Raw genomic sequence first — 27,985 nt, forward strand, 5'->3', positions numbered from 1 at the left:
ATGAGGTCTTCCCATCGCCTGTGGGCCCTGTGCGCCGAAGCTGCACCGGGCCCTCGAAGTCCCATCCTTCCCGGGCAGAACCGAGACCCTCCCCTGGAACTCTCCCTTCACTGGCTCTCTCCCCCGGCTGCTCCGTTAGTGCTTTTGAAACCTCGTTCAGAAGCAGAAAGAAGCTCCTGGTCTCAAGATGAGGTGCTGAGAACCCCCCGCTGTGTCCTGGACAGTGTGGAGTCACATTTTAGCAATAGCTGCTAAGAAGGATAGGACCTCATGCTGAGATTCTCCCCTGTTGAGTTGGCTCTCTGGAAAACAACTGGATATGGTGTTGGTCTTCATTATAGTTCCCACGGACCAAAAAAAAAGTTGTTTATAAAACAAAAGCCACACACAATTTGGTATGGTAACATGTTGTAGAGTTTTGTTTTTGTACAGCGGAAACCAGGGCTGATGTGGTCATGGCAGAACTGGAGCCAGTTCTGTTACCCCAAAGCACCTCTCTGAAAACACGACTCTGAGTAAGCCGGGCCTCGCCTTGCCAGGAACAGCCGGTATTGTTTGGCTCTTTGGAGAGCCTTCCGGGACAAAATGCTCCAAACGACCACAGCGGAGCCCCGCGCCACGCAGCGGCGTGCACCCGGCACACCCAGCCTCTGTCGCTCACATTCTCAGGAGTGGGAGGAAACCTCTCTCACATCCGCTCCTTCCTAGTAATCCAGTGGGGGCTGAGCGCGGTCATCGGTTCCTGGACGGTAGGTATGGTGGTATCCATGATTCTCACCTTTCTTCTTCAGCGCTAACACGTCCTGGGCCCAGGGAGCCACGTCTCTCGTTTACAACTTTTCAGTTCTCAGTCAGTGAGAGACGCCAAATGAAACATCCAAGTTTCCTGGGGTTTTGAGCCAGGTCATGTGAAAACTGAGGAAAATCCATGTTTGCTGCCTTTGAGAACAGGAGTGACAAGCTACTTTTTAACACAAAGGAAGTGAGTTACCAAAAGGGCCAGAATCATGGTGAGAAAGTGAAGTGTGCATGGATTTTATTAAAATTTGGGCTTTCGGGGGCCTTCTATTGGCTGTGTTTTCATTATCCATATGAATGGGATAATTTCTTTTCCTTCTGCCTGCCATTCCGCGGCGAAAAGTTAAATTCAGCCCTGCAAGCAAAAATTTGGGGGTGGGGAGACTTCTTATATTTTGGAGGCTACCATACTATAGGCACTATTTGGATAGCTTTCATACCCGTATTTTCTTAGGAATGTGAAAAAAAGAGTACTTCATCTGTGTGATGCATTCAGTGGCCCCGTGACTCAGGGCTGGGCAGATGCAGACCAGGCTCCTGCCCTCGGGAGCTCACGTGGGGTAAGTGGAGGGAGATAGACAATAGATTCATAAACTCAGAAAAATACCATGTAATTTTTTTTAACCTCACCCGAGGGCATGCTCCCTGATTTGAAAGAGAGGTGAAGGGAGGGAGCGAGAGGAAGAGAAACATCAATGCAAGAGGGAAACATTGATCTACTGCCTCTCACACGTGCCCCGAACACCGGGGACCACACGTGCAACCTAGGCATGCTCCCTGACCGGAATCAAACCTGCAACCCTTTGGTTTATCCGACGATGACCCAATCAATGGATCCAGTCACACCAGCTCGAGCTATGTCACGTAATTTCCGACAGTGATAATACTTTAAAGAAATGTAAACAGGGTAAGGAGGTAGAAAATGAATAGGTGGGAAGTGGTGCAAGGAGGTAGAAAATGAATAGGTGGGAATGAATAGGTCTCTCAGATACCCCTGTGAGAAGGTATCTGAGCAGAGACCCAAGGCCTGAAACAGTGCACAGAATAGCATTCCAGGCACTGCTCCGCGGGAAGGACATTCCAGGTGAGGCTGGTGCCTTAAGCTGAGTATAGGGGGAAGGTAGTGGCGGCTGAGATTGGAAGGGTTGGCAGAGGTCAGGGCACCTGTGCTCTGTTTGCTATGATAAGTCTTTGATTGCTTTGTTTACTATCTCCACCCAGTTCCAACAAGAGATAGAATCTCATGCATTCATTTGGTAGTTTTTCACTGGGCACACACCATGTATCCGGTCGAGTCCTGGGCCTCAAAGTTGTGACCTCTATCATCACACGAGGGGACAAGGCAATAACACAAACACCCCGAGCAAAAGTTTCATAAAGAATGTCTCAGAAGAGAGGAAATGATGGTGCCAACTATGAATAATATAATAAGAACATGAATTACAAATATTTTTTAAAGATTTTTATTTATTTATCTTTAGAGAGAAAGGGAAGCAGAGAAGGAGAGAAATATCAGTGTATGGTTGCCTTTCGTGAGTCGCCTGCTGGGAACTGGCCTGCAACCCAGGCATGTGCCCTGACTGGGAATCGAACCGCCATCGTGTGGTTCACAGGCCCGTGCTCAATCCACTGAGCTACACCAGCCAGGGCATGAATTACAAATATTTTTGCTGATTAATTAATATTAATGCTCTGTACTAGGTGTTATTCATGTTTTTTTTCACAATGGACCAATGTCTTGTGTTACCATTATTACTATTCCCTTGTAAATGAGGAAACGGAGGTCAGAAAAGCCAAGTGCGAATACCATAGGCCAGAGGTGATTTATAGGAGAAGCCAGGATTTGAATCCAGGTTTGTTTAAGTCTAAAGCACCAGGTACAGAGGAAGGAGCTGCCATGGCAAACAAAATTTGCCTGAGTCAATACGTAAAACTGCTGCTTCTAGAAATGAGATAACGTATCTACCAGACTTGGGTCTGCCTGGTGTCAGATACATATTCCTAAGTTAAATAAATATGATTCTATTAAGATGGGTATTAAGATCTTTAAAGGCAATTCCAAAGGACCATAGGAGAACAGCCCACATATATGTTGTAATCTGTAGTAATGGTGTTCTGTGTGTTTGTTCCTCCCTTATTCCTATCTCCTTAGCTGCATCGTAGCTGCCATTAGGGCAAAAATCATGTCTGTCTATTCATCACTGTGTCTCCAGAGCCTAGCATGGTGCCTACAACGCAGCAGGGGCTCAATTAATATCAGCTGAATGAATGAATGAATTAAACTTCACTTTATTTCTTTCCAAGGCCATGCACCACTTCAAACAGCATGCAGGGATGGTGCAGAGTATAATAAACATCAGTGGTATTTTACAATTCAAGGCTGACCCCCACTGACCCTTTCTTTAATTAAACCTTTCACTTGTGAATGAATCATTTCTTCCATTAATTAAAATAGGATACACATATGTCTCTGTAAAGTATGTGTCAAAAGAAAGCATTCCACCTAAAATATACAGGAGGCGCTGACCACCGTGTTGAGTCATCCATCATAATCTGCAAAAAAAAAAAGATCAGCTTTGGAATTAGAACTAGCACAGTCATCTCTTATGACCTCAGAAATATTTGCAGGTTCTCAACCAATCTGTCAGCCCCTGTGTTAACGTAAAGAACCATGCATAGTGTGAAGCCATAAGAGAAACATTTATTTTGGAGGGCAGAGCACGTGGCCCCGGCACTCCAGGAATGCAATCATGTCTAATCACTGCTTGGAGCCCGTGCTCTAGGGAGACTTGTCTCTCGATGGTGGGGGCTGGAAGGCAGCCAGGATTGCACGGTGGCTAGGCTCAGCGCTTGCTCCTCTAGAAGCCAAAGTGATCCTTACAAGAAAACTGATGGTGCTGTTGAAGCGGCAAAAGCAAGTTTGTGTTTCCATTCACCCCATAGCTCCCCCTGGGAGAAATGGGATGCAAACATGTATTTGCAATTGTTAGCACTAGAAAACGGGGAGCATATCCAGCCATTGTTCAAAATAGTTTGCCTCTGAGTCAGCTGTGCACTACCCAAGCACTGGAGGCCTTGATTAAGTACCTTACCGTGTTTAAAAATCACCACTGGGGATTCTCTAGGTAAGATAAAAAGGAGGGAGGGATACAGCATTGAGTAACTGTTAAGAGTGCCTCAGGTGCTCTATGGTTTTTAATATCCTGCAAGTTTTCAAATGCAGCAGTTCTTATTTTTTGACAGTAAAAGTATCAGTAGTTGCCAGACTAGAGGGAAAGATGAATAGGTGAAGCAGAGACCACTTTTAGGCCAGTGCAACTACTCTGTGTGATACTATATGGTGGAGACACATCGTTATGAACTTGTCCAAACCCACAGAACGCACAACACCAAGAGTGAACGCTAATGGAAACTATGGACTCTGAATGATAATGATATAATGATAATGATAATGTAGGTTCATCAGTTATAACAAATATATCACTCTGGTGGAGGACATTGATAATGAGGGGGGCTATGCATGTGTGGAGGTAGGGGGCTTATGAAAAATCTCTCTACCTTCTGCTCAATGGGGTTGTGATTGCAAAAGGGCTTTAAAAGTGGTCTACTTTTTTTTTTAAATTAAAAAAAGCACTCCACAGCTAATATGACATGCAATGGTAAGAGACAAAGTTTTTCCTCTAACCTCAATAATGAGACAGAAGGCCTATTTTTGCCACTTCTAATCAACATAGTACTAAACATTCAAGCCAGAACAATGAAGCAAGAAAAAGAAAAAGAGATATCCAAATTGATCAAATGCAGCAATTTAAAAAAATGTAACGACAATCCTCTTAGTGAAGTGTCAGGCTCTGTGGGAGCAGGAATGATAAACACTCCGCCTGTGCATTTGGGAGGTTTCAGAAGTGGCCAAGTGACCGCTAAAACAGTCGTGGCAATGGAATGTGTTTTATTACCACACCTTTATGCGAATGCTAACTGCTCTTTTATTTTTCCTTCACGTGAATACAGCAAGGCAGCCACAGGACATTGTAGGAATGATAAGGACCTTGGAGATCATCAGGGCTCTTTGCGATGGTGAAACAGGGGCCCTCCCAAGGGAAGTGACTTGTCCAAGGCCAAAGGTCAGGTTAAGGGCAGAGCTGGGGCTCCAAGCTCTGTCTCCTGACTCATAGTCCTGGGCTCTTTCCCCTGTTGTTTTTACACAGGGCTGAGTCATGGATGATTTGTTTCCCCAGCACACTGCTAGGTACACTGCCAGTAGATGGATAAATGTGTTTGTTCCAGCAGAGTTAGAGATTCAGATGTCTCAAATACTCAGGAATAAACCGATAGCTTTTTTTTTAGACTTCAAGTCCAAGTTATTTGGATCATTGCAGAGGTTGGACTCAGTCACTATTATGTATCTTTACATTTCTTGGTACTTTGCTCTTGCTTTTAACACTTCTCTGATACTCATTGGCTTATTTCCATGGCCAAGATATATGTAACTGAGAAAAAGGGGTGTGTAAGAGGTTTAACGTGTGGTAGAGATGAACAATGGCATCAGGGACTTGATTGTTTACGTGACATAGAGCAGTGAGTAAGAGCATGGATGCTGGAGGCCAGCAGCCCTGGGTTCGAAGGCCGTCTGACACCAGGAAGATGTCTAGTCTGATGCCTCCAATCTTGGGCTCTTTAGATCACTGGACCTCAGTGTTCTCCTCTGTAAAGTGGGAATGACAGCACCTCCCTTTTACAATTGTCATGAGTTTAAACTGAAAAATCTTAGATTGCTCTTGGAGGTCCCATTTATTTATATGTGTAGTTTAGTGGTATACACATGTATCCAAAAAGTCATGTTAGAGTGTGAGCAATGAAAAAATTAGACTATTGAATTCGCTTTTTATTGATTGAAGTCCTCATGGCAGGTCATTTTTAAGCAGAGAACACCCCGTGCTGTGTGCTGATGCTGTAGCCTCTCTCCCTGCCCCCACCCCGACAGCTCCCCAGTTTAGGGGCCCACTGCCCCTTGTCTGCAAGGTTGAAATAACCTCCTCTCGGCTGCCCTGCCTCTTTCTCTTTTTCTCTATCTCCATCCTAGTTATTCTTGAGTAATTTTTTAAAGCACATATTCAGCCATAGTTTGCACCAGCTTAAAAGCCTTCAGTGAGTCCTACGGCTGACAGGATAAAGTGGTACAGTCTGGTTCCCACCCGCCATTACAACTCGTTCCCACCAGCGCCATCCCCACACCCCGTGTTCTAATCAAATGGGACTCCTCGCTGTTACCTCTACACCCCCACATACTTAGGCACCTCTGTGCATTTGCTCATGATGTGTTCTTGGCCTGAAATCTTCTTTTCCCACTTCATCACCTACTAAAATCCCGGTCATCCGTCAAGGCCCAGCTACAATTTCCCCTCTTCAATTAAGCCTTTCCTTACTCCATCCCCTCTTGGCAAAATTAATTACTCCTTGCTCTGTGTTCGATGCTACTTCATTCTTATCTCACAAATAGCACTTAGCACATTAAATTACGGTTTGTTGTGTATGCGTCTGTCCCCAGCTAAACCTGGATTAGCAAACCCTCAAAACTATTTCTTCTTTCCATACCCATGGCTCTGTTCCCCACTAAGATCAAATGCTTCTAGAATTGTTTTTATTTTATTTATTTATTTATTTTTCCATGAGTCTGTCTCTATTTTGCTTGTTGGTTCAGTTGGTTCATTAGATTCCACATATGAGTGAAATCATACGGTATTTATCTTTCTCTGACTGGCTTATTTCACTTAGCATAATGTTCTCCAGGTCCATCTGAACTGTTGCAAAGGGAAAATTGTCTTCTTTTTTACCAAAACTGTTTTTAACCAGTGCTCTGGGCAGTCCCTCTAAATCTATCAAGGTTGACACCAGAGTGAAACATACTTCCCATCAATAGTTAACTATGACTACCATGATATAAGACCACGTGTTACCTTTCTACATCCAGTACCTACTGCAACATCTAGTACTTAATAAATGCATGTTAAATACATGAAGGCAAAGTCCAACCTCACTAAACTGTTAGCCACGGATGTTACGGAATAATGCTGGGCACTGACAGTTCCGACTCAGGCCCAGAGTATTGAAATGCCTGAGATCACACTTCAGATCCTAGACCTGGGACATGGAAATGTGAACTGATTGTAAAAAGAGTTCGGGTTTGGGAAATAGTTGCAAAGTAACTCAGAACACACAGTAACACATACACACAGGTATGCTTGCTTGGTGGAAAATGTACCTCCCATACACAAGGAACTTTCAATGATATGGAACTGATCGTTCATGGGGTAGGATGTTTACCTTCTTCCTTCCTCACCAAACATTTCCAAATACGTTTTTACATCCAGTTTTGTAGAAAAAATATATTCATTTTTCTAGTGTAAGTTAATGGGACCATGTTTCATTTTACAGAAATGACCGTTGTTACTATTCTTAAGAATAGTAAACATTTCTTGCATCCTCACTACGTATCAGGCACTGTCTAGGTTGCTTGATATATATTATCTCATTTGCTTCCCAAAACAGTACTATGAGCTTGGAACCATGATTATCTCCACTTGCAGATGAGGAAATTGCGTCTCAGAGAGGTCGAGTAAACTGCATAACATGTCATTTCTAGTAAATATCTAGAAGGGAGATTCAAGGAAAGGCACAAATTTAATCATCTTATAATAGCTCATGACAACTCACATGGCATCCTGCACTAGTCAGCTTTTTTATAATAATGCTGTGTAACAGCTACCTCAAAACTCAGTGGCTTAAAACAAGCATTTATTTTCATGCACAAAGGTCTGCAGATTACCTGTGATCTGACTGAGTTAGACTGAACTCAGCTGGGAGGGTGTGTACGTTCACTTTACATTTGCTTCCCACTTGTTTATTTTGGAGTCTAGGAGAAAGGGACAGTGCTACTCGGGAATCTCGTGGCCGGCCACCAGTGCACGAGGTTAAACCTAACCTGAGAATGCTCATTAAGATCCATGTCATGCTCACAGACATTTTGTTGGCCAAAGCAGGTTGCATGGCCAAACTCATCAATGGGGGAGGAACGCGAAGGCCCATGATGGGGCGTGGAGGGAAAGAAATATTTACTAAATAATAATGTGAAGTATTACTAAGTTTGCTTGTTTGTTTGTTTATTTAAGAGTCTAGGATACATAGCCCTTTGCATTTAGGCAGGTGTTATTTCATTTTTGCCCCAGTGCAAAGGCTCACAACTCCAAAGCTGCCACTGAAGGTTTCAGCCCTCATATTGTTCCGGGCTGAGTCCTAAAATGCTGACTACTGAACTTTTTAGAATGGTACCATTGTTGGCAGATTGCAAATCCACACTATTCTTCACCAAAGTCATTGCCAGGTTCATAAAGGTGTTTATATTTTTTAAAAATCCTGCAGTAAAAATTTGATTTCCCCAAGAGCAATGTATTTTCAGAAACCCAGAAGTTCTTGTGAACAACTCTTATAAAGAATCATAGAACAAGATCATAGCACTTTAGAGCCACGTTCAAGGGCACTTAGTTCAACCTCTGTGTTTTACAGATGAGGAAACAAATAGTTTCAGTTTCAAACTTTCAATTACTGCATACAGTGGGCTAAGTGTTTTTCTCATGCAATAAATGCAATGAGAAAAAAATCCAGGGCAACCTTTACATGTCTTACTGTAATTCTGTAATGGGGACCTCTGTTCAGTTTATTTTATGAGAATCCTCATATGACCTGCTAACTTTATTACTGTAACCAACTTCCCCAGTTGCCTCTGCAAAACAAAAATGAAGGCTTTCCATTTCTCTGTATGATCGTGGGGATCTTCTGCTTGTAGAGCCAGCAGAATAAGCTGAGAGACACCTGGTCACCTGCTCTGGGATCCTGAGGACATCTAGGGCTGTTTTCCACAAGGGAGAGAGAAAGAGCCACCGAGCCCTGCTTTCCAGAAAGGGATCTATGAGTATCTTTTTAGGCTGAACACTTCCAACCTGTAGCTAATAGTGTTCCCTATTAGATCAATGGAGATTTAGAATGGAGAGCACCCTGGAGTGAGGGTAGGAGTGAAGATTGGAAACACCTAAGGTGAAAAGTACAATTCACTGACTACCAGCTATGCCCCAGGCCTGGTGCTAGGTGCCAGGGTTATAATGTGAACAAGAAGCAAAAAGATCATGTATTCATGTTGCTTCCCAAGTCTAGACCAGACGTGTAGCTAAATGTTATCAAAGCAAAAAGTACAGGATGTGATGGGCGTGTGATGTGCAGGATTCAACCTAGTGGGTGTGGGACAGGGCCAAAGGGTAGTCAGCGAAAGTGCCCCTGGGAGGCTGAGCTTTCCAGTCTGAGGAAAGAGCATGTCCAAAGGCCCAATGGAACCGAGAAATGGCCCAGGAAGCCAAAGCTAAGCAAGGTAGGGGAGACTCGTCTGAGAACGGACAGATAGATAGTCAGGGTCCAGGCTGGAGGGGGCTCATAGGCTGAGAGTAGCGTTTTGGACTTTATTCAAAGGCAAAGAAAAGATGTTGAATGTTTCGAAGTAGGGGGATGGCATAAATATTGGGTTTGCATTTTTAGAAAGAATGGTTTGGCTGTTTCTACTGTCAAAAAGAAGTTGGAGAGGGGGAGAAAGAATTGGGGAATGTAAGGAAATTACATGCAGAACAAAATAAGAATCTGGTGCCGGTGAATTATCCAAATATTCAGCTCAGGCTGTAGATTATCCAGAGGGGACAATTGAGTGGAGTGTGTATGTGGGAATGTGTGTACGTGTTTGTAGATTACAGAAAGCACACTGAAGTCTTATTTTCCTCCCTAATCTCACCTCGAACTTCCAGAGGGCCCAGGAATAAGATCCCTCCTTTGGGGTTTGAAAACGTCTCCAGAACATGGTCGTTAAAAGACAAAAATGGCTCTGGAGTTAAAGCTGGCCAACTGGACACACACATAGATTTAGTCCCCTTCCGTCCCGAAACCCAGGAACACAAAAACAGAGGTGGAAAAGGTGGAAACAGCAGAAGTGCTGTGAGAGACTGCTGACTGACCTAGCCTACTGAATCAATGAAGCTGCATGTGAAGCCTGCAATGGGCAACTCCAGGTGGAGATCAGGGCGATGCATCTACATGCAGAGAAGACCAAAGACTGTCAACAAACCATGAGAAGCTAGGGGACAGGGAGCCCTCAGAAGGAGCCAACCCTGCTGACACCCTGATCTGAGCTTCTAGTCTCCAGACAGTGAGACAATAAATACATCCTTATAGTCCAATCCAACCAATCTGTGTAGCAGCCGTAGGGAACTAATACACACGGTATGTGATGGCTCGTTTCGGTGCACTCTGTGAAGGGAAGGGCCAAGTCTCTGAATCTTCCTCTGAAGGAGGGAGGAAAGAAAAGGGGGGCGGGGGAGCAGAGGGTCAGGGACAAGATGTGCCTCGACCTAGCTGGAAAGTCTGTCTTTGGGCAAGAGGGGTTACACCTCTGTCTTTAATTCTTTTACAACTGGGACATATTTATGTATTATGCTTACAGTTGAAAAATAAATAAATGCAAACATGTGCGCATAGCAAAGGAAAATGGAAAGAAAACTCTTCTACCTCAACCCTTTTAAAGGGAAAGATAACTACCTGGTAACATCAGGGTTAATAAAGGATATCAGGGTGAATGAAAAATTTTAAACCATTGTATTTAAGTTTGTTTGCTTGGTGTTTTTCTCAACAAAGGAGGCTGAGCGCACTGGGGTAGGCCGGGCTTTGTCTTGCTTCTCCCTCGGAACGTCCAGAACCAGACAGGCAGACAGGGACCCAGGGCGGCCCTTCTTGAACTTACTTGGGAACATTCGGAAAATTTTCCAAAGATTGGCCCTGGATGGATGTAGGCAATAAGGTAATAGCTACCACTTCCACCCTGTTGTTCAGGCTCCAGTACGTGATACATAAACCACACGCAGCCTCTCTGTGGTTCAGAAGGTTAAAAGTTATTAACTGAAATCAATTGAAATGAAAAGAGTCACATCTGCCACGGTCCACAATTCACTTCTCCAGACAGCTTTGGCCCACACTGCAGGGGACACACACACACACACACACACACACACACACACACACAGTAATACAGTAACCCTCAGGGAGAGCAGAGGCAGCTGCAGAAGCCAAAAACCTCCCCAGTCCTAATTAAACCCTCTAAGTTTCCAGGCAACACAGCCAAGGAGAAAAATCATTTCTAAGCTGAAGACCCCCAGCCCCCAGCCCCAGCAAAGGAAACGGGTCATTTGGTTTAATCAGCCCACGTGCACATTCTCTCTCCCCAGGTTGCCAAGATGGGGCCTGTACCTAGCAGAGGTATTTGTGTAATCAAAGCTTCTGGAACTTTCCCTGCCAAGGCTACCAATGTGAATAGGCTCCTGAGGTAAAAATGTTCCCCCCGCTGGGGACGGCGCCCTTGAAGTCTACATCAAAATCAAGCCAGGGTCACAGCTGTTGTGGCATCCCACAGCGGAAAACTTGCAAGAAATCCTAGCCTGTACTACTGCCTTGCCTCAGGTCTACAGGAAACGACCCAGTAGTGTGCATGCATGTGTGTGTGTGTGTGTGTGTGTGTGTGTGTGTGTGACAGAGAGAGAGAGAGAGAGAGAGAGAGAGAGAATATGCTTGAAAAAGCCAACCCCTCTAACGAGTACTCTAGGGTGAAAAGACAAAGCTACTCGGAACCTTGCCCCTTCACCAGGCAACCCCACCCCATCACCCTCACTCATCCCTGTCCTGTGAGTCCGGGGATCACCGCTTGACCGAGAGCCACTAGGTGGCAGCAGATTAACTCTTCAAATGCCAGCATGAGCTCAGAGAAGTGAGGAGTTGGGTCTGAAAACTTTGCATCCAGCCACATCCCTCAAAGACCAGAAAAACTACGTGGCTTTTTCTGTACTCAGAGATCCTTGGTGGGCATTGGAGAAAATCCTTTGGAGGGGAAAGGTTGCTGGTCACCCATTCACGTGGGGCCGAGGCAGGTGCAATTTTATACCCTCCAGGTTTCGTGACTTCAGTGACACTTGGTTCCCATGTGGTTCAGGGACTAACAGATCCTTTGAGAAATTCATGCCCATGTTCAATTCAGTTCAAAAAAGTACTAAAAACAATAAGAAATGCATCCCCTTCTCCCAGGCAATGCTGATGGATGGGTCCCTGCCCTTGAGGCATGTGGGGAAGACAGGTCTTCAATGAGTAGTATCTTGCAGTTAACCACCTTGGCTGAAGTAAAGAAATTAGACTCAAACTTGCTGTGTGTAAAAGAGAAAGAAATAAGTTCCAGGAAAATACGTTTATGAAGATCATTTTACATCAAGCTTCTCTAGCATGAGAAACCTTATGTTTTTAGGGTGAATAAGGCCTAAAATACGGAAGCCACCAGAGAGAAATGTTACCAGCAGGGGAGAAAAATGCTTGCTGTTCAGATGACAGGAAAACCAATCTTTCTCCTGGGTATTTGAGCCTCTGCAAAGCATCCCCCACTCTGCCTATTAAACTTCTGCCACACGTATAAAAGTACCGCGGTGCTGATTGGAGTAGTGCACCAGAAAAGGAGAAGCTGATTTACTGTAGAAAGGGAGAAGGAGCTACCAGCCACCGGAGGGATCAGTCCAGAAAGGGGAAGGGAGCTGGGGGAGAAAAGCTAAGTGCTTTTGGGGTTGGGTTTAAGAGAGTTTGGAGGAATGCAGGGAGACGAAAGGAAGAAATTAGGAGGGGAGAGCCATAAATGTGTGACATATATGACTAGAGAGAAAGAGGGAAAGGTAATTTTCAGATGTTTTGCTGTACATTTGGGATTCTCTTTAATATGCTTCGCAAGAGCTCAGTAAAGAGGAAAACTGCCTTATAATGATATCTCTTCCTTGGACTGGAGGACCACTGAAGCCACCAGCAAGTACTGGCAGAGCTCCAGTTACCCTCTGCCCTCTGCTGCCTGTGTGGGTAGCAGGACAGTACCCAGATTTTAATTTCTCCCAGGAAAAGCCATCTTTGAATCTCCAGTGGGTTACACAAAACTTAAGTACTTATTATGATGATCGAACTTTTTATTCTTGAGTGGGCAACCTCAGGGTTTAGATGTTACTCTGCAATTTTATCAGAAGGACAGGAAGCATCACAACAAGATAACTCTCTGGTCACCAAGAACTTTTGGATGGTAATATCATGTTTCTGTATCATCCATCATACTTGTGCTGGGTACATGGCCATGCTAACAAGTAAGTGTTCGATGGAGTTGGGGCTCACAGTGGCTCATTAGCATCTTATTTGGGACAAGAATGGTTGTCTTTGAGAACATTATCTGAGTTAGGTCCTGGGGTCTTGATCATGCTTCCATACCCTAATACATCCTTTCCTTCTGCCAGATTCTCCTTACCTCTACCTAGCCCGTTACCACCCAACCAGGTCTGGTCTGCTGAGCAAAAGCTCGCTCTAACATGAAGACTATTGAAATGTCTTGGCCTCTGTGAAACCTGTCCTTACTGCTCACCCACACCCCTGTGTATAACTCACCCCCAGGGACCGTGTCATTGTTTTCCTATCTACTGTCCTAATAAGAGTGAAGACACAGCCCTGGCTGGTGTAGCTCAGCAGATTGAGCACGGGCCTGCGAACCACACGACTGTGGTTTGATTCCCAGTCAGGGCACATGCCTGGGTTGCAGGCCAGTTCCCAGCAGGGCACTCACAAGAAGCAACCATACATTGACACTTCTCTCCTTCTCTCCTTCCCTTCCCCTCTAAAGATAAATAAATAAAATCTTTAAAAAAAAGAGTGAAGACACAAATGACTGTTGTATCTTCAGAGCCCAGCACAGAGCCAGGTGCACACTGATGCTCCATTAATGATTGGACAAAGAGCTGTCCTACGAGTATCTTGTCATTCCATGCTGAGAAAGCCCAGCTTTTGAAAGGCCATTATTTTCTGAGCACTTGACCTAGAACTTTAACTACAGTAGGTGCTAGGGAATTCAATGAATTACTTATCCCTCTAATTATAAGATGTATATCCTATTCTCCATTTGGCAGTCTCAGAACAAAACTCACTCAAATTCAGAGCAAGTGGGGGGAAATGTTCCAATAAGATGACTTTCTGACCAACAAAGCAGTAAGAAAATTGTTCCCAAAGCCTCTAGCAATAAAGGTTATTGTGCCTATTCTTCTGTTTGTGACAGGCAACCATTCTTTAAAAAATAATAAAAGTACTCCATGCTCATTAAAAAGTTTTGCAAAATAGAGTATAACAGAAAAGGACAAAACAGTTTCTCGTCAGAGTCTCACTATGTAAATAGCGAGTCTGTAACATTTTGGGGTATGAATTGCTCTCTTGCTTATGGAATTTAATGAAAACCAGACGACAGCTCATGCTGTCTGCTAAAATCAGAGCGAGCTTCCATAGCATATACGTAGGTGGGTTTCCTGGCTGGTTGCTGTAGCACGCACACAGGGAGCACCTTTGGGCACACCCTGGTAAACTGCACTGGGTGCGGGGCCTTGAATTATCCCAAAGGGCGAATTAATATGGTTGGGCGCTTTTGCTTAATCCTGTGGAGCTTTGTACACGGCTGACCACTTTTCTGTTCTCTTCAAATCACCCGAAGTCGTGACAAGCCTCAGGCTGCAATTCCTTCAGCTCCCATTCGGTCAATTACTGGTCAGTCCTTGTTGCTGCATCAATGGTCATGAGGTCCCTTATAAAAATCAGAGGGCCTTCCGATGAGACCTTTGCCACTGGTCTCCTTGACTGAACTAAACCTGAGCTGCCCTAATACCTAAACTCTAGTGTCCAGCAAGACATTCTGCCTCGGATCCTTCGCGGCAACCCCAACACTGTCACTTGTTAATGGGATGGGACAAACAGCTCACTAGAATTGAAAGACCACCTTGGCAGAAAGATGACACCTTGCTGAAGTAAATAAACGGAGGCAGCTTTCAGCTGGCGGAGAGTGGGCCAGCAGGAAGCCTTGTGGAAGAGCTGGCACTCCCCCGCCTTCAGGGAATGACCAGCCCGAGAAGAGCGTACATTGACTTCTGAACACTGGAGTGGGGTTTCAAATCCGCGTAGGTATTTCTTTTATTTAATGTAGGAAGAATTTCTGGGCTCAGAGTAATGGTTATGAATCAGCACTGTGACTAAACACGGTTTCTTTATTTATTTGTGTATTTGGGCAGGCTCAGAGTTAGCTGCTGTGGACACAAAGATGCACATGACAGCTCAGCCCAGCCGGGGACACAAGCATGACAGCCATGTACCTTGCTAACCACAGTGCGTGGCATTGTGCTCTGCGGTTTTTAAAAAATTAACACATTTAATTTCAACAAAGTGTGAATTAGTATTTCCTGTCATTTTACATCAAGAGAAACGAAGGCTCAGAAGTTATTTACTTTTCTAACTGACATTGCTGGAATTTTTGAACAAAAACTCAAACCCACATCTAAGTTCACGGAAAAGTGGTTCAGCTCAGTGGGCGGGGCTTAGGTAGCCCTCCTCGTGGTTGACTCTGCTTTGTCCTTGGAGTCAGCCCTGACTTAGGGGGAAACCTCCACGGAGAAGCTGTTCCCCACATCAGCTACAGCAGAGTTGCCTCGAAGTCAGGTGGGACTATTCTTTGGCATTGCAGACCTCTACATTTGAAGGAGGTGTTTAAATTCTCTCTGTCCTTCCAGCTAAGCTTCAATCTTACCTGCTCCTTCCCTGACTGTGCAAAGGAAGAAATGGTGGAATGTGTTTGATGCATATGTAGATTCAGGTGGACTTGTCCTCCTACCAGTGGTGTGGCCTCAGGTACGAGTTTTGGTAATTTGAGTCTTGATATTTTGAGCAATTTTGGTTTCTGGTCCACCTTAAATTTTGCTGCATACAATGGCACAATAACTACCTTACAAGGTTATGATAATATTTCTTAAAATATAAGAAACTGTGGCTCTGTGCACAGCACATGAAACATTTTAACTCTCCATAAACATTAGATTTTTGTCCATTCAATATTTTCTAAGCTCCATTAGCACAGACTTACATGGTCAGCACTTGTCCATGTCCTAACATACTTTCTGTTTTTTCTGTGTGTTGATCTTTATCCCCCCAACTCCTTCCCTTCCCCTATAAACTGGCCTAAAGTGTTTTGAAGGACAAGACGATGTCACATATTAACACCTTTGAGGGTGTGTAGCCCACAACGAACATTAAAAAACAAAAACAAAAGCTTGATTGATTGGTCGATTGCTTCTGTTTATTGATACCACATTCTGACTGCTAACTGGCATCCTGGAGCCAGCTCAGAGTGGCTTGTGAGAATTATGCTAAATTTTCAGAAAAGTTGTGAGCTGGTTGTGGAACTATGGGTAGCTTAAATTTTGCTGTAGGAGGAGTATTTACACCACAGAAATTGGCAAACACTACAAACCAGGGCTTTGTTCCTTTCCCAACCCCAAACACACACACAGAGCCAGTTGTGTGCTAGTTTTCTTGATAGTCTAGTTTCTGGTGCTTCATCATTTGCAGAAACTTCCAGATAATAGGTTGATTTCATCAAAGCAGAAGCCTGAAGAGCAGGGGTGTCCAACCTGTGGCCTGTGGACCACATGTGTCCCACGATGGCTCTGAGTGCAGCCCAACACGAAATCATAAATTTATTCAAAACATCATGAGATTTTTGTGCTTATGTGTCACAATGTATCTAATGTGTGGTCCACCGAAACTCTTCTTCTTCCAGTGTGGCCCAGAGACACTAAAAGGTTAGATACCCCTAATATATCTTAAGTGTCCCTATAATGATAATGGGATTTCTAGCCTTAAGAGTTAGGAATTTAAAGATCTCACTTAGTTTAACCTCCCTTCTAATGCAGAAGTATCTTCTGTGATATTCCTGGTGAATGTCTGTCTGGCCTCTACAGAATACCCTTAAGGGTAGGGAGTCCATTTATTATCAACCAGGCAGCCTTTCCCATGCAGAACTCAAAGATTATTCCAAAATTCTTCTTCGTAATGATCTGTTCCTACTTCTTCTGTAACCTCCACAGATTTTTCTTGGATCTGCTTGTTTTTTTGTAGCAAAGCAGAATGTTCACACACTCTCCAGCTGACAGCATTGAGCACAGCTATCGTGTCCGTCTGAGAGCTCCTCTTTGTCGGGCCTGCATTTTCCATCCATTGAGGCCCCCTCCCCACGGTGGTTATCCAGAACAGAACAAAATATTCCGTATTTAGCTAGTTCAGTACAATAAAGGAGACCGCTACTTCCTTATGGTATTTTTCCATAGGCATGTTACACCGTTAGTTTGTGTTGGACTTAAAAAATTAATTCTTTCCATTGGCATCATTTTCAAGCTGAGTCACCTTATTGCTGTACTTAATTCATTTTGTGAACTCAGCACTTTACATTATGGTGTTTATACATCATGTTTTCATCATGATGCATTAGTTTTTGAGTACTGATTTTGGTATTCAGCATATTAATTTAATGAATATTTTAGTTTTGTGACCTAAAGTATAGGCTTTTCCAAAGATAGATATTTAAGGCTCAATAAAAATATTCAACTGGTCATAGTGTTACCTGGTTACTATTATCCAATACAATACTTGTCACTACTACATAATCAAAAATGGTAGTGAATTTGACGTCATGTAGTGTGTTTTTAAAAAAAAATCATTTTATTGATTTCGCTATTACAATTTTTCCTCTTAGCCTCCCTCCACCTAGGACCCCCTACTCCCTCAGGCCATCCCCACACCATAGTTCATGTCTATGGGTCATGCATGTAAGTTCTTTGGATACTCTATTCCTTATACTTCATTTTACATCCCCTTGGTTGTTATGTAACTACCTGTTTGTACTTCTTAATCTTTTCACCTCTTCACCCATTCCCCCACATGCCCCTTCCATCTGGCAACAATCAAAACATTCTCTGTATCCATGATTCTGTCTCTGTTCTTCTTGTTTGATTAATTTGTTTCTAAGTTTCAACTGTTGATCTATTGCCATTTTATTGTTCATAGTTTTGATCTTTTTCTTTTTCTTAAATAATTCCCTTTAACATTTCATATAATGATGGTTTGGTGATGATGAACTCTTTAAGTTTTTTTCTTGTCTGGGAAGCTTTTCATCTGCCCTTCAGTTCTAAATGATAACTTTGCTGGTAGAACAATCTTGGCAGTAGGTCCTTACTTTTCATGACTTTGAGTATTTCTTTGCACTCCCTTCTAGCCTGCAAAATTTCTTTTCAGGAATCACCTGACAGTCTTATGGAAACTCCCTTTTAGGTAACTACCTTCTTTTCTCTTGCTGATTTTTAAAAATATTTTATTTATTTATTTGTTTGTTTGTTTTGAGAGCAGAGGGAGGGAGGGAAAAGAGAGGAAGAGAAACATCAGTGTGTGGCTGCCTCTCAAGCTCCCCCTACTGGGGACTTGGCCTGCAACCTAGACATGTGTCCTGATTGATTCACAGGCCAGCACTCAATCCACTGAGCCACAACAGCCAGGGCTCTCTTGCTGCTTGCTGCCTTTAAGATTGTCTATCACTAGCCTTTGACATTATAATTACGGTATGTCCTGGAGTGGGTCTCTTTGTATCCATCTTGTTTGGGTTTCTCTGTGCTTTCTGGACTTGTATGTCTATTTCCTTCACCAATTAGGGAAGTTTTCTTTTACTATTATTTTGAATAGATTTTCAATTTCTTGCTCTTTCTCTTCTCCTTCTGACACCGCTATGAGGCAAATATTGGACCTCTTAAAGTTGTCCCAGAGACTGTTTAAACTATCCTCATTTTTAAATTCTTTTTTCTTCTTTATGTTTGATTGGTTGTTTTTTACTTCCTTATATTCCAAATCATTGATTTGGTTCTTGGCTTCATCCATTCTACTGTTGTTTCTTGTAAACTGCTTTTTATTTCAATTAGTGTATCTTTTCTTTCTGACTGAATTTTTTTATGCTGCTGAGGTCCTCACTGAGTTCCTTGAGCATCCTTACAACCAGTGTTCTGAACTCTGCACATGATAAGATTGCTTATCTCCCTTTTGTTTTATTCTTTATCTGGAGTTTTGATCTGTTCTTTTATTTGGGCCATGTTTCTTTGTGTCCTCATTTTGAGAGCCTCCTTGTATTTGTTTCTATGTATTAGGTAGAGCTGCTATGACTCCCTGACTTGGTAGAATGGCCTAACATAGTATGTATCCTGCATGGTCCAGTAGCACAACCTCCCCTATCACCTAAGCTGGGTACTCAATGTGCACTCATCATGTGTGCTCAATACACCCTCCTCTTGTAGTTGAGAGGTGATGCTGTTGGCAGATCAATGGGAGGAATTTAACCAGGCCAGTCAGCTGCACGGACTGGCTGTGACCACTGACCATCAACCTCTACCCTCTGTCGGGGATCAGCTGTGCCGGGGCTGGGTGGTGGTGCTCCATCATGGTCTGTAGCTGTCCACTGGGTGTGCTGACCTTGGGTTTTCCCAGGTAGTTCAGGCCAAGGTCAGCCGCCACCTGTGTTTTGTCTGGGGCCACCCTGCCTGAGTTACAAAGCAGTCTGAGATGACTGCTACTTTGTGCTGGGTTTGGAGATTCCCAGGTGAAGCCAAGCTATTAATCTAGGTTGCCTGCTGATAGTGCTGGGCTGGGGCCACTTAGCAAGAAGTATGGGATATTGGCAGCTTACTGAGGCTGACTGTTACTCATTTGATGGGATTTGGGAAGTTGTGAAGTATGAGCCAAGACCAGCCATTCATATGGAAAAGCAACTTGGGGGACTTCTGGCCAAGATGGAGGCATAGGTAGACACAGTGTGCCTCCTTGCACAACCAAAAGAAGGACAACAACAAATTTAAAAACAAAAAACAGTCAGAACAGCCAGAAACTTGAACTGTATGCAAGTCCAACAACTGAGGAGTTAAAAAAGATGCATTCATCCAGACTGATAGGAGGAGCAGAGATGGGCAGCTGGGCAGAGAGGACTCACCGCAAGGCAGTGGTTGGTAGACCAGGTGGTCCCATATTCACATGCAAATAAACCTGGAGGAACAACTGGGGAGTGAGACAGACCGCACAACCCAGTGTTCCAGTGTAGGGAAATAAAGCTTCAAAGCCTCTGACTGAAAACACATGTGGGAGTTGAGGTGGCAGTGGAAGAAACTCCCAGCCTCACAGGAGAGTGAATTCATTGGAGAGACCCACAGGGTCCTAGAATGTACACAAACCCACCCACCTGGGAATCAGCACCAGAAGGGCCCAATTTGCTTGTGGGTGGCGGGGGAAGTGACTGAAAACTGGCAGAGAGTGGAGCCAGTAGCATTGTTCCCTCTCGGACCTCTCCCTCACATAGTCTCACAATGCAGCGACATGGGTTGCCCACCCTGGTGAACACCAAAGGCTCCGCTCCTTACTACGTAACAGCTGTGCTAAGACTAAAAAAAAAAATGGCCCAAATGAGAGAACAGAACAAAGGTCCAGAAATAATGTAACTAAGTGTCAACGAGATAGCCAACCTATCAGATGCACAGTTCAAAACACTGGTAATCAGGATGCTCACAGAATTGATTGAATATGGTCACAAATTAGATGAAAAAATGAAGGCTATCCTAAGTAAAATAAAGGAAAATGTACAGGGAACCAACAGTGGTTGGAAGGAAACCAGGACTCAAATCAATGATTTGGAGCAAAAGGAAGAAAGAAACATTCAACCAGAACAGAATGAAGAAACGAGAATTCAAAACAATGAGGAGAGGCTTAGAAACCTCCAGGACATCTTTAAACATTCCAAAATCCAAATTATAGGGTGCCAGAAGGAGAAGAGGAAGAGCAAGAAATTGAGAACTTATTTGAACAAATAATGAAAGAGAACTTCCCTGATCTGGCAAAGGAAATAGACTTCCAGGAAATCCAGGAAGCTCAGAGAGTCCCAAAGAAGTTGGACCCAAGGAGGAACACACCAAGGCACATCATAACTACATTACCCAAGATGAAAGATAAGGAGATAATCTTAAAAGCAGCAAAAAAAAAAAAAAGAAGAAGAAGAAGACAGTTACCTACACAGGAGTTCCCATCAGACTATCAGCAGATTTCTCAAAATAAACCTTACAGGCAAGAAGGGGCTGAAAAGAAGTATTCAAGTCATGAAAGGCAAGGACCTACATCCAAGGTTACTCCATGCAGCAAAAGTATCATTTAGAATGGATGGGAAGATGAAGGGCTTCCAAGAAAAGGTCAAGTTAAAGGAGTTCCTCATCACCAAGCCCTTATTATATGAAATGTTAAAGGGACTTATCTAAGAAAAAGAAGATAAAAAAATATGAACAGTAAAATGACAACAAATTCACAGTTATTAACAACCACAGCTAAAACAAAAACAAAAACAAACTAAGCAAACAACTAGAACAAGAACAGAATTGCAGAAATGGAGATCACATGGAGGGTAATCAGCAGCAGAGTGGGAGGGGAGAGAAGGGGGAAAGTTACAGAAAATAAGTAGCATAAATGGTAGGTAGAAAATAGACAGAGGGAGGCTAAGAATAGTATGGGAAGTATAGAAGCCAAAAAACTTACATGTATGACCCATGGACATAAACTAAAGGCAGGGAATGTGGGTGGGAGGGGGAGTACAGGGCAGAGGAGAATAAAAGGGTGACAATGGGACAACTGTAATAGGACAATCAATAAAATATATTTTAAAAAAAGAAGAAGAAAAGCAGTTTGGGTGTGATGGAGTCTCAGGGGATCTCCAGGGCAGGGCAAACAGTGTTGGCCAAGTTGATGGAGTCTCAGATATGGCACCAGCCTGCTGGCTCTGTGACTCTGTGGGGAGAGGATTCAGAAAAGGGCAATGGCCTTCTCCCACCTTTCTGTCTGGTAGAAAGTTGTCTCCCTGCCTTGATTCCAGACACTTCAGTTTATCCCTGTATGTCACTGTTGCCTTTCAAGCTGCTACTCTGGTGCTGGAGCTCAGAGTGAGTCTGAATAAGTCCATGTGTAGATTCTTTAAGGGGAACTGCTTGGGACCCCAGAAGTTTCTTCCACCAACTCAGTCCTCACTGGTTTTCTCAGCCAGAAGATATGGGGGCTTATCTTCCTGGCACTGGTACCCTGGACAGGGGGTCTCGTGTGGGGATGGACTCCTTGGTCCTGAGATAACCCTCCCGAATTTTTATCCACCACATGTGGATGTGGGACCAGCCTATTCCACATCTGTGCCCCTCCTACCAGTCTGGATGAATGTGGTTTCTTTCTTTCTGTAGTTGTCACACTTCTACTCAGCTCAATTTCTGTTGATTGTTGAGTTCTGATGGTGGTTGTATATTTTCGTTGTAATTTTTATGTGGTTGTACAAGGAGACAAGCCACATTCATGCATGCCACCATCTTGATTGTAATTGGTTTGCCTCATTTTTAGTAGACTTGGCCAATTTCTGCAACCATCGACTTGTTTTCTAATTTGCTTGTATATTTTGGATTTAATAACTGAATGTAGAGTTTTGTTCTGAGGAAAAAACTTACCAATCAGTACTTTCTGACAGTTACCTCTTCCTGTTTGTTGAAAATCGGGATGACATTTTCATAATACTTCTTTGTATTACTCTACTGTTCACTTCGATGTTACATGGGTTCCCAGTGATGGGATTCTTGCAAGTCTTAGTCATTTTCTGTTAAATAACTTGTCTGGTCCTTCAGTGCACTGTTGTCCTACAGAAACCTGATACTAACCACAATGGCAAGTCACTTATACAATTAAAAAATTTCTAATAATCACATGAAAAAGGTAAAAAGAAACAGGTAACATTACTTCTAAGCTTGTATCTCTGGATTATAATCATTTCAACCTACAATCTATATGAAGTTATTACTGAAATATTTTACATTTCTTATACTAAGTCTTCCAAATCTAGTGTGTATTTTACACAAACAGTAAATCCTAATGTGTACTAGGGCTCAAAAGCCACATGTAGCTAGCACTTATATGAATCGTGGAGGTATAGACTTATACTGATTTTAAGTGCCTGGACATTATTGTTGCTGTAATTATTGTTTATATATGTGTGTGTGTGTGTGTAGGTGTATATATTTTTAATCTTGTACTTCATTCCCATTTTTATGCTATTTATTCTTTCCTTTTCAGCATGAAAATCTCACTAACAGTGAAGTTGGCAACAGTTAAATAGGGGCGAGTGGCCTCGCTTTCTCTTTGTCTATTAATATTAACGAGGGTGCCTTTTATAGTTAAGAACCATAAAGAAACCTCGTTAAGGGCAACAACATCCCCTAACACACAACTCTCCCTAGAACCACAAAATGGGTATGTTACAGAGGCCTGGGAGCTAATTCTCTCCAGATGTTTGCAAAGCGAGCAAGACCAAAAGGTGGAAACTGGAATTACTAAACACTTAATAAGGAGCTGATGGAACCAAGGCCCCAGGGTTGGCTCAGCAATGAGTGAAACACAGAGACCCTGTTTGTTCCAAGGAACTTCAAAGCCTCCTATAAACTCCCAGGAAAGGTGAGAGGCAAAAACGCTACAGTGAACCCAGCATTCCTGCAAAGTCCAACTGAAGACTAACTTGAGATGCTTCCCTGGTGCTTAAGAAGACTGAGGGGCAGGTCTGGTGAACAGATGTTTGACTTTTGTTTACGCCCATTCTTACATACAGTGTGTGCATGTTGGATATAGGCGTTTCTCTAGCTAGGCCAAAGGGGACAAACCAATTAAGCATTCAGTTAAAAAAATAGAAAGAGAAAATGTCTTTTCTGTTCTAAGTATTACTCTTCACCAAAACCATAAAATCGCTAATGAGACATAGCAGATCCACATAAAGTTGGTTATATTCATCTTCACTTTTTTCTTCCTTCCTTCCCTTTACTAGTAGGATGAACAGCATGGAGTTTGGGCTAAGATCATAATTAAAGGGGAAGAAGAAAGACTAATTCATCAAATGTGGTATCAGTCTGATAAGTTATCTCTTTGATCACCTGTTACCTGGCAGGAGAAGGCTTCCAGAACTCAATCCTTCATTTGTTCTTGTTTTTTTCTCTCATTTCTAATCACTGTGACCTTTCAGGTATGTGCAGTTTACCTTTTACATCTTTCTTTGGAGTTCAAAGAAAGTGAAACAATGGCAGACCCAAAGGAAGCCAAACCAATGTGATCAAACTTGGTCCCATTGCCTAAGAGAACAGCTGCTGTAGAGGATGGAGAATGATGCTCATCAAAGAGTGACAAGGAGAGAGAAAGGCAGTCCTGGCTTTGTTAAAAACTGGGGCAAAACTTCATCTCCTCCTTGGAGAATCAACAAGTGGGTTCATCACCTTTGTAAAAACCTTAAAAAAATTTTAGAACACAATTATGCAGCATTACATTCAGAATAAAGTGGTTCATTAGATGCATAATCTCTTTGGACTGAGGTAGACCTAGGTTGAATTCCGAGCTTAGCTGCTTACTAGGTATACAGACTTTTAGGTTGTTTAACCTCTCTTGGGGTTCAGTTTCCTTATCTACAAACAGAACCTCCTCCTTAAGACTGTTATGAGCATTAACTGAAGTATATACACGAAATACTTCCCCTCTTATAGCCCAGCTCCTGATGTAAGTAAGAAATAACTAATGATATCCAAGGTGGTAGCCTATATTTATTATCTACCATCCCAGGCTTCTGTTCAGCTCTCTTCCTGCAAAAAGGCGTTCTTTTGTTATTCACAGCCTTGGTAGGTTCCATGATTTGCAGACAGATTATTTTCCTTCTAAACCTCCCAAGGGTGGGTTCACTGAAATTTCTTTCTTGTGCTAGTTCTCTGCATACAGAAAAGAGACAGTCTCAACTGAGTCGTGTATTCGGTGAATTTCTTTACTCTGAGCATTTGCAGGAAGTGTAGCTCTCAGAAATAGTTTTCCAAGATGGATCATTGGCTAAGGGGCCATGTGTCACCCTGTGCCCATGCATCCCTCAGTTCCCCTTCTCAGTACTTTCGTGCAAATGATCAATCACCATAATAAAGCATTTCATGAAGTCACAATTCAACAAGAAAAAGATAAATGTAAACACTACACAGACAAACACTGTGAAGAGAAACATCTGGATGTCCATGGCTGTTTCCTGTTGAGAGAGTTTGGGAACTTGGGGCTTTTAACAGTTGGACAGGGCTAATTTTGGAAACAACTTCACATTTGTACAAAAAAGAAAAGCATGCATTTATTACACTTCACTTGTCAGATGAGGGAAGTTGGCGGTCAGCTTCCCAGGCCTCTCTCAGAACAAAAGCGGCCGAATTGGAAACACAGCGGAGGGTTTTCCTTCCCCTTCCACTCTGTCACTCAAGGACACCCCCTTGTCCTTCATTGTGACCTTGCTTTCCTTCATTTCTTCCTTTCATTCTCACATTCAGTTTCCTCTTAGGTTCCAGGAATCTCAGTTTTGACAGCTGGTTTTGCCATGGATGGGCCAGTTGATTATAGACAAATCTCTCAATATTTCTAAGCCTCAGCTTCCTTGTTAAAAAAGTAAAACATAATAATAGTAATAATAATGATACGTACCCACCCATGAATTTCACAGGATTGCATAGATCAAGTCTGTTTGTCCTCCTTCCAGTTTACAGAACATTTAGTGTTCTTTTTTGGTTATCTATCCACCTATTAATCTATTAGATTTTATTTATTTATTTTTACAGAGAGGGAAAGAGAAGGAGAAAGACAGGGAGAGGAACATTGAGAGATGTTTCTATGAGAGATACACAGATCAGCTGCCTTTTGCATGCCCCCCCACTGAGGACCTGGCCTGGAACCCAGGCATGGGCCCTGATTGGGAATCAAACTGGTGACCTTTTGGTTCATAGGTCGGCATGCAATCTATTGAGCCACACCACCCAGGGTGCTTCTGTATCTTTTAAATATGAGCTTTCCCTTTTTCTCCCCCTAAAACACAGTGATGCACCATTTTTGAGGCAGCCATGATATTACTGGTGCTTTGAGAAATTATTTCTCTCTCTCACACATAGGTATTAGAAATAGCATTTCCAAGCACATTTAGTAGACTGGGAAATTTTACTACACATTTTTAAGTAAGAAAAAGCAAGTGATAAAATAATACAATCCAAATTTGCTAAAATATTGTATGGATATACATTTAGATTTGTGTTATAGGATACTAAATGGGACTTTTCTCGTCCTGGGCCCCAGAGTATAGCTGCAAAGGTGACAGAAGTGTCACATTCTAAAGAGGAGATGCTAGATACATAACTGCAGACGGCAGCAAACGGTAGACCAGTCTTGCAACATTGCACCACCCCAATCAACCTGCATCAAGAAACTCAAACTCAGTTTGCTTAAATAGGGACATCATACTAATGAGATGTTGCTTGACTGGGGACTCTTGCGACATCTCTCCCGTTCTCTAGAAGTTACACACCTCTCAGGCCAAGTGAGAGCAGTTCTAAGTAAACTATTTCAAGAGATTGGGACTAGCTATCAGGTGGCGATCCTGGCTTGTCACTCGCCACTAGATGCTGGTTGAGTTATAGAGACTCCCAGGCCCATGGAGGTGCTGCCCCTCAAGCAGAGTAGGGTGATCAAGTTCTTGGGAACTTGACATACATTTCCTTCCCTGGAGGTGGGAGGGCACGTGTGAACCCAGAAAGCTGTGGCCACTTCCTGCCTGAGCAGCCTAAGTGGGAGCCCAGAGAAGCCGTTTGCAGCAGCTGGGCAAGGGGGAAAAGCAGCAGGGGAGCAGCCTGACCCCACCGTTTAGCAGGGAAGGGATGCTGAGTTTTCCATTGGCCAAGAGAATGTTTTGGAAGGTAACTGTATCTAAAGATCCTTGAAGTCACCCTAGCAGAAAATGGTAGCATGGTAACTCCAAAAGCTGGGAGTGGAGAATGGCAAGGCATCAGCTAGAGTGTGCCACTCACACTAATGTCAGGGAGCTGCACGGTCCTCAGGGTGCTTTGCAGTAATCCATACACCCAACCTACCGGAGCCTCCAGTGGGAAATAGGCAGTGTTAGCTGAGGGGAACCTAAAGCAGCAGTAGCAGCAGCAGCAGCAGCAGCAGCAGCAGCAGCAGCAGCAGCAGCAACAGCAGCAAAGACAGGATGCTCCTCTCTCTTTCTCTTTCCCTCCCTCCCACCCCAGTTCTGGAAAGCCAGGAGAGAGAGAACAGACCCAGACGTGCACCAGACACACAGCTCCCGCTCCTCACGACAGGTTTTGTGCAATGATGAGAGTTGCAAATTGGGACATTGGAGCAAGCAGATTTTTTTAAGTTGAGAGTGAGATTGAAACTTTGATTTAGAATCAGAACTTGCTATTATAACAGAAAGTGACATTTTCCTTGCGGATCCATTTTGCTCTCAATATCCTATTCCTGATGATGGGGAGCAGGGAGAAATTTCAGACTTCCCAACCAAAGATAACACAGCCTTTCCATGTTTACCCCGAGAGGGTCCATATGGCATTGCTCTGAGTTCATGTCATAACTTAAAGGGAAACTTTCATAAATTCTTCAGCCGTGGGTGTCCTGCAAATGAAGGAGGAGAATGTCCTCAAATTCCTTGCAGCAGGAACCCACTTCGGAGGCAGCAGCCTTGACTTCCACGTGCAACGGCACGTCTACAGCAGGAAGGGTGCTGGCGTGCACAGCATGACTCTGCAGCGGACACGGGAGAAGCTCCGGCTGGTGGCTTGAGCCATTGTTAGCACTGCAAACCCGCTCCTGTCAGTGTCCTACCGTCCAGGAACACCCGCCAGCAAGCTGCGCTGGAGATCGCTGCTGCCCCTGCAGCCACTCCCAGGGCTGACGCTTCCCCTCGGGAACCTGCACTAACCGGATCCAGGCAGCCTCCCGGGAGCCACAGCTTCTGGGGGTTACTGGTCCCAGGGCTGACCGCCAGCCTCCCACAGACGCGTGTTACGTTAGCCTGCCTACCACTCCCTGTGTATCACCGACCGCCCTCTGCGCTGTGTGGACATTGTCATCCCGGCAGCAACAAAGGGGCTCACTCAGCGGGTCTGATGTCAGTGGATGCTGGCCTGCGAAGTTCTGCGCATGTGTGGTACCATCGCCCCTGAACACCCATGGGAGGTCATGCCTGATCTCTACTTCTACAGCGACCCTGAAGAGATTGAAAGGAAGGATAGCCCACTGAAAGGGCTGTGACCGAGGGGGCATTTCAGAGTGGATGGCTACC

The 27,985-nt window shown here is 43.7% G+C and overlaps 1 pseudogene; it reads left to right on the forward strand.

Annotated features, from left to right (window-relative positions):
* LOC118985485 (40S ribosomal protein SA-like) lies at positions 1–27,954 on the forward strand (annotated as a pseudogene).
* The last annotated feature ends 31 nt before the right edge of the window (positions 27,955–27,985 follow it).

Source organism: Sturnira hondurensis, unplaced genomic scaffold (genome assembly GCF_014824575.4).
Source record: "Sturnira hondurensis isolate 20B ecotype Veracruz unplaced genomic scaffold, ASM1482457v3 Scaffold0000648, whole genome shotgun sequence".
Taxonomy (NCBI): Eukaryota; Metazoa; Chordata; class Mammalia; order Chiroptera; family Phyllostomidae; genus Sturnira; species Sturnira hondurensis.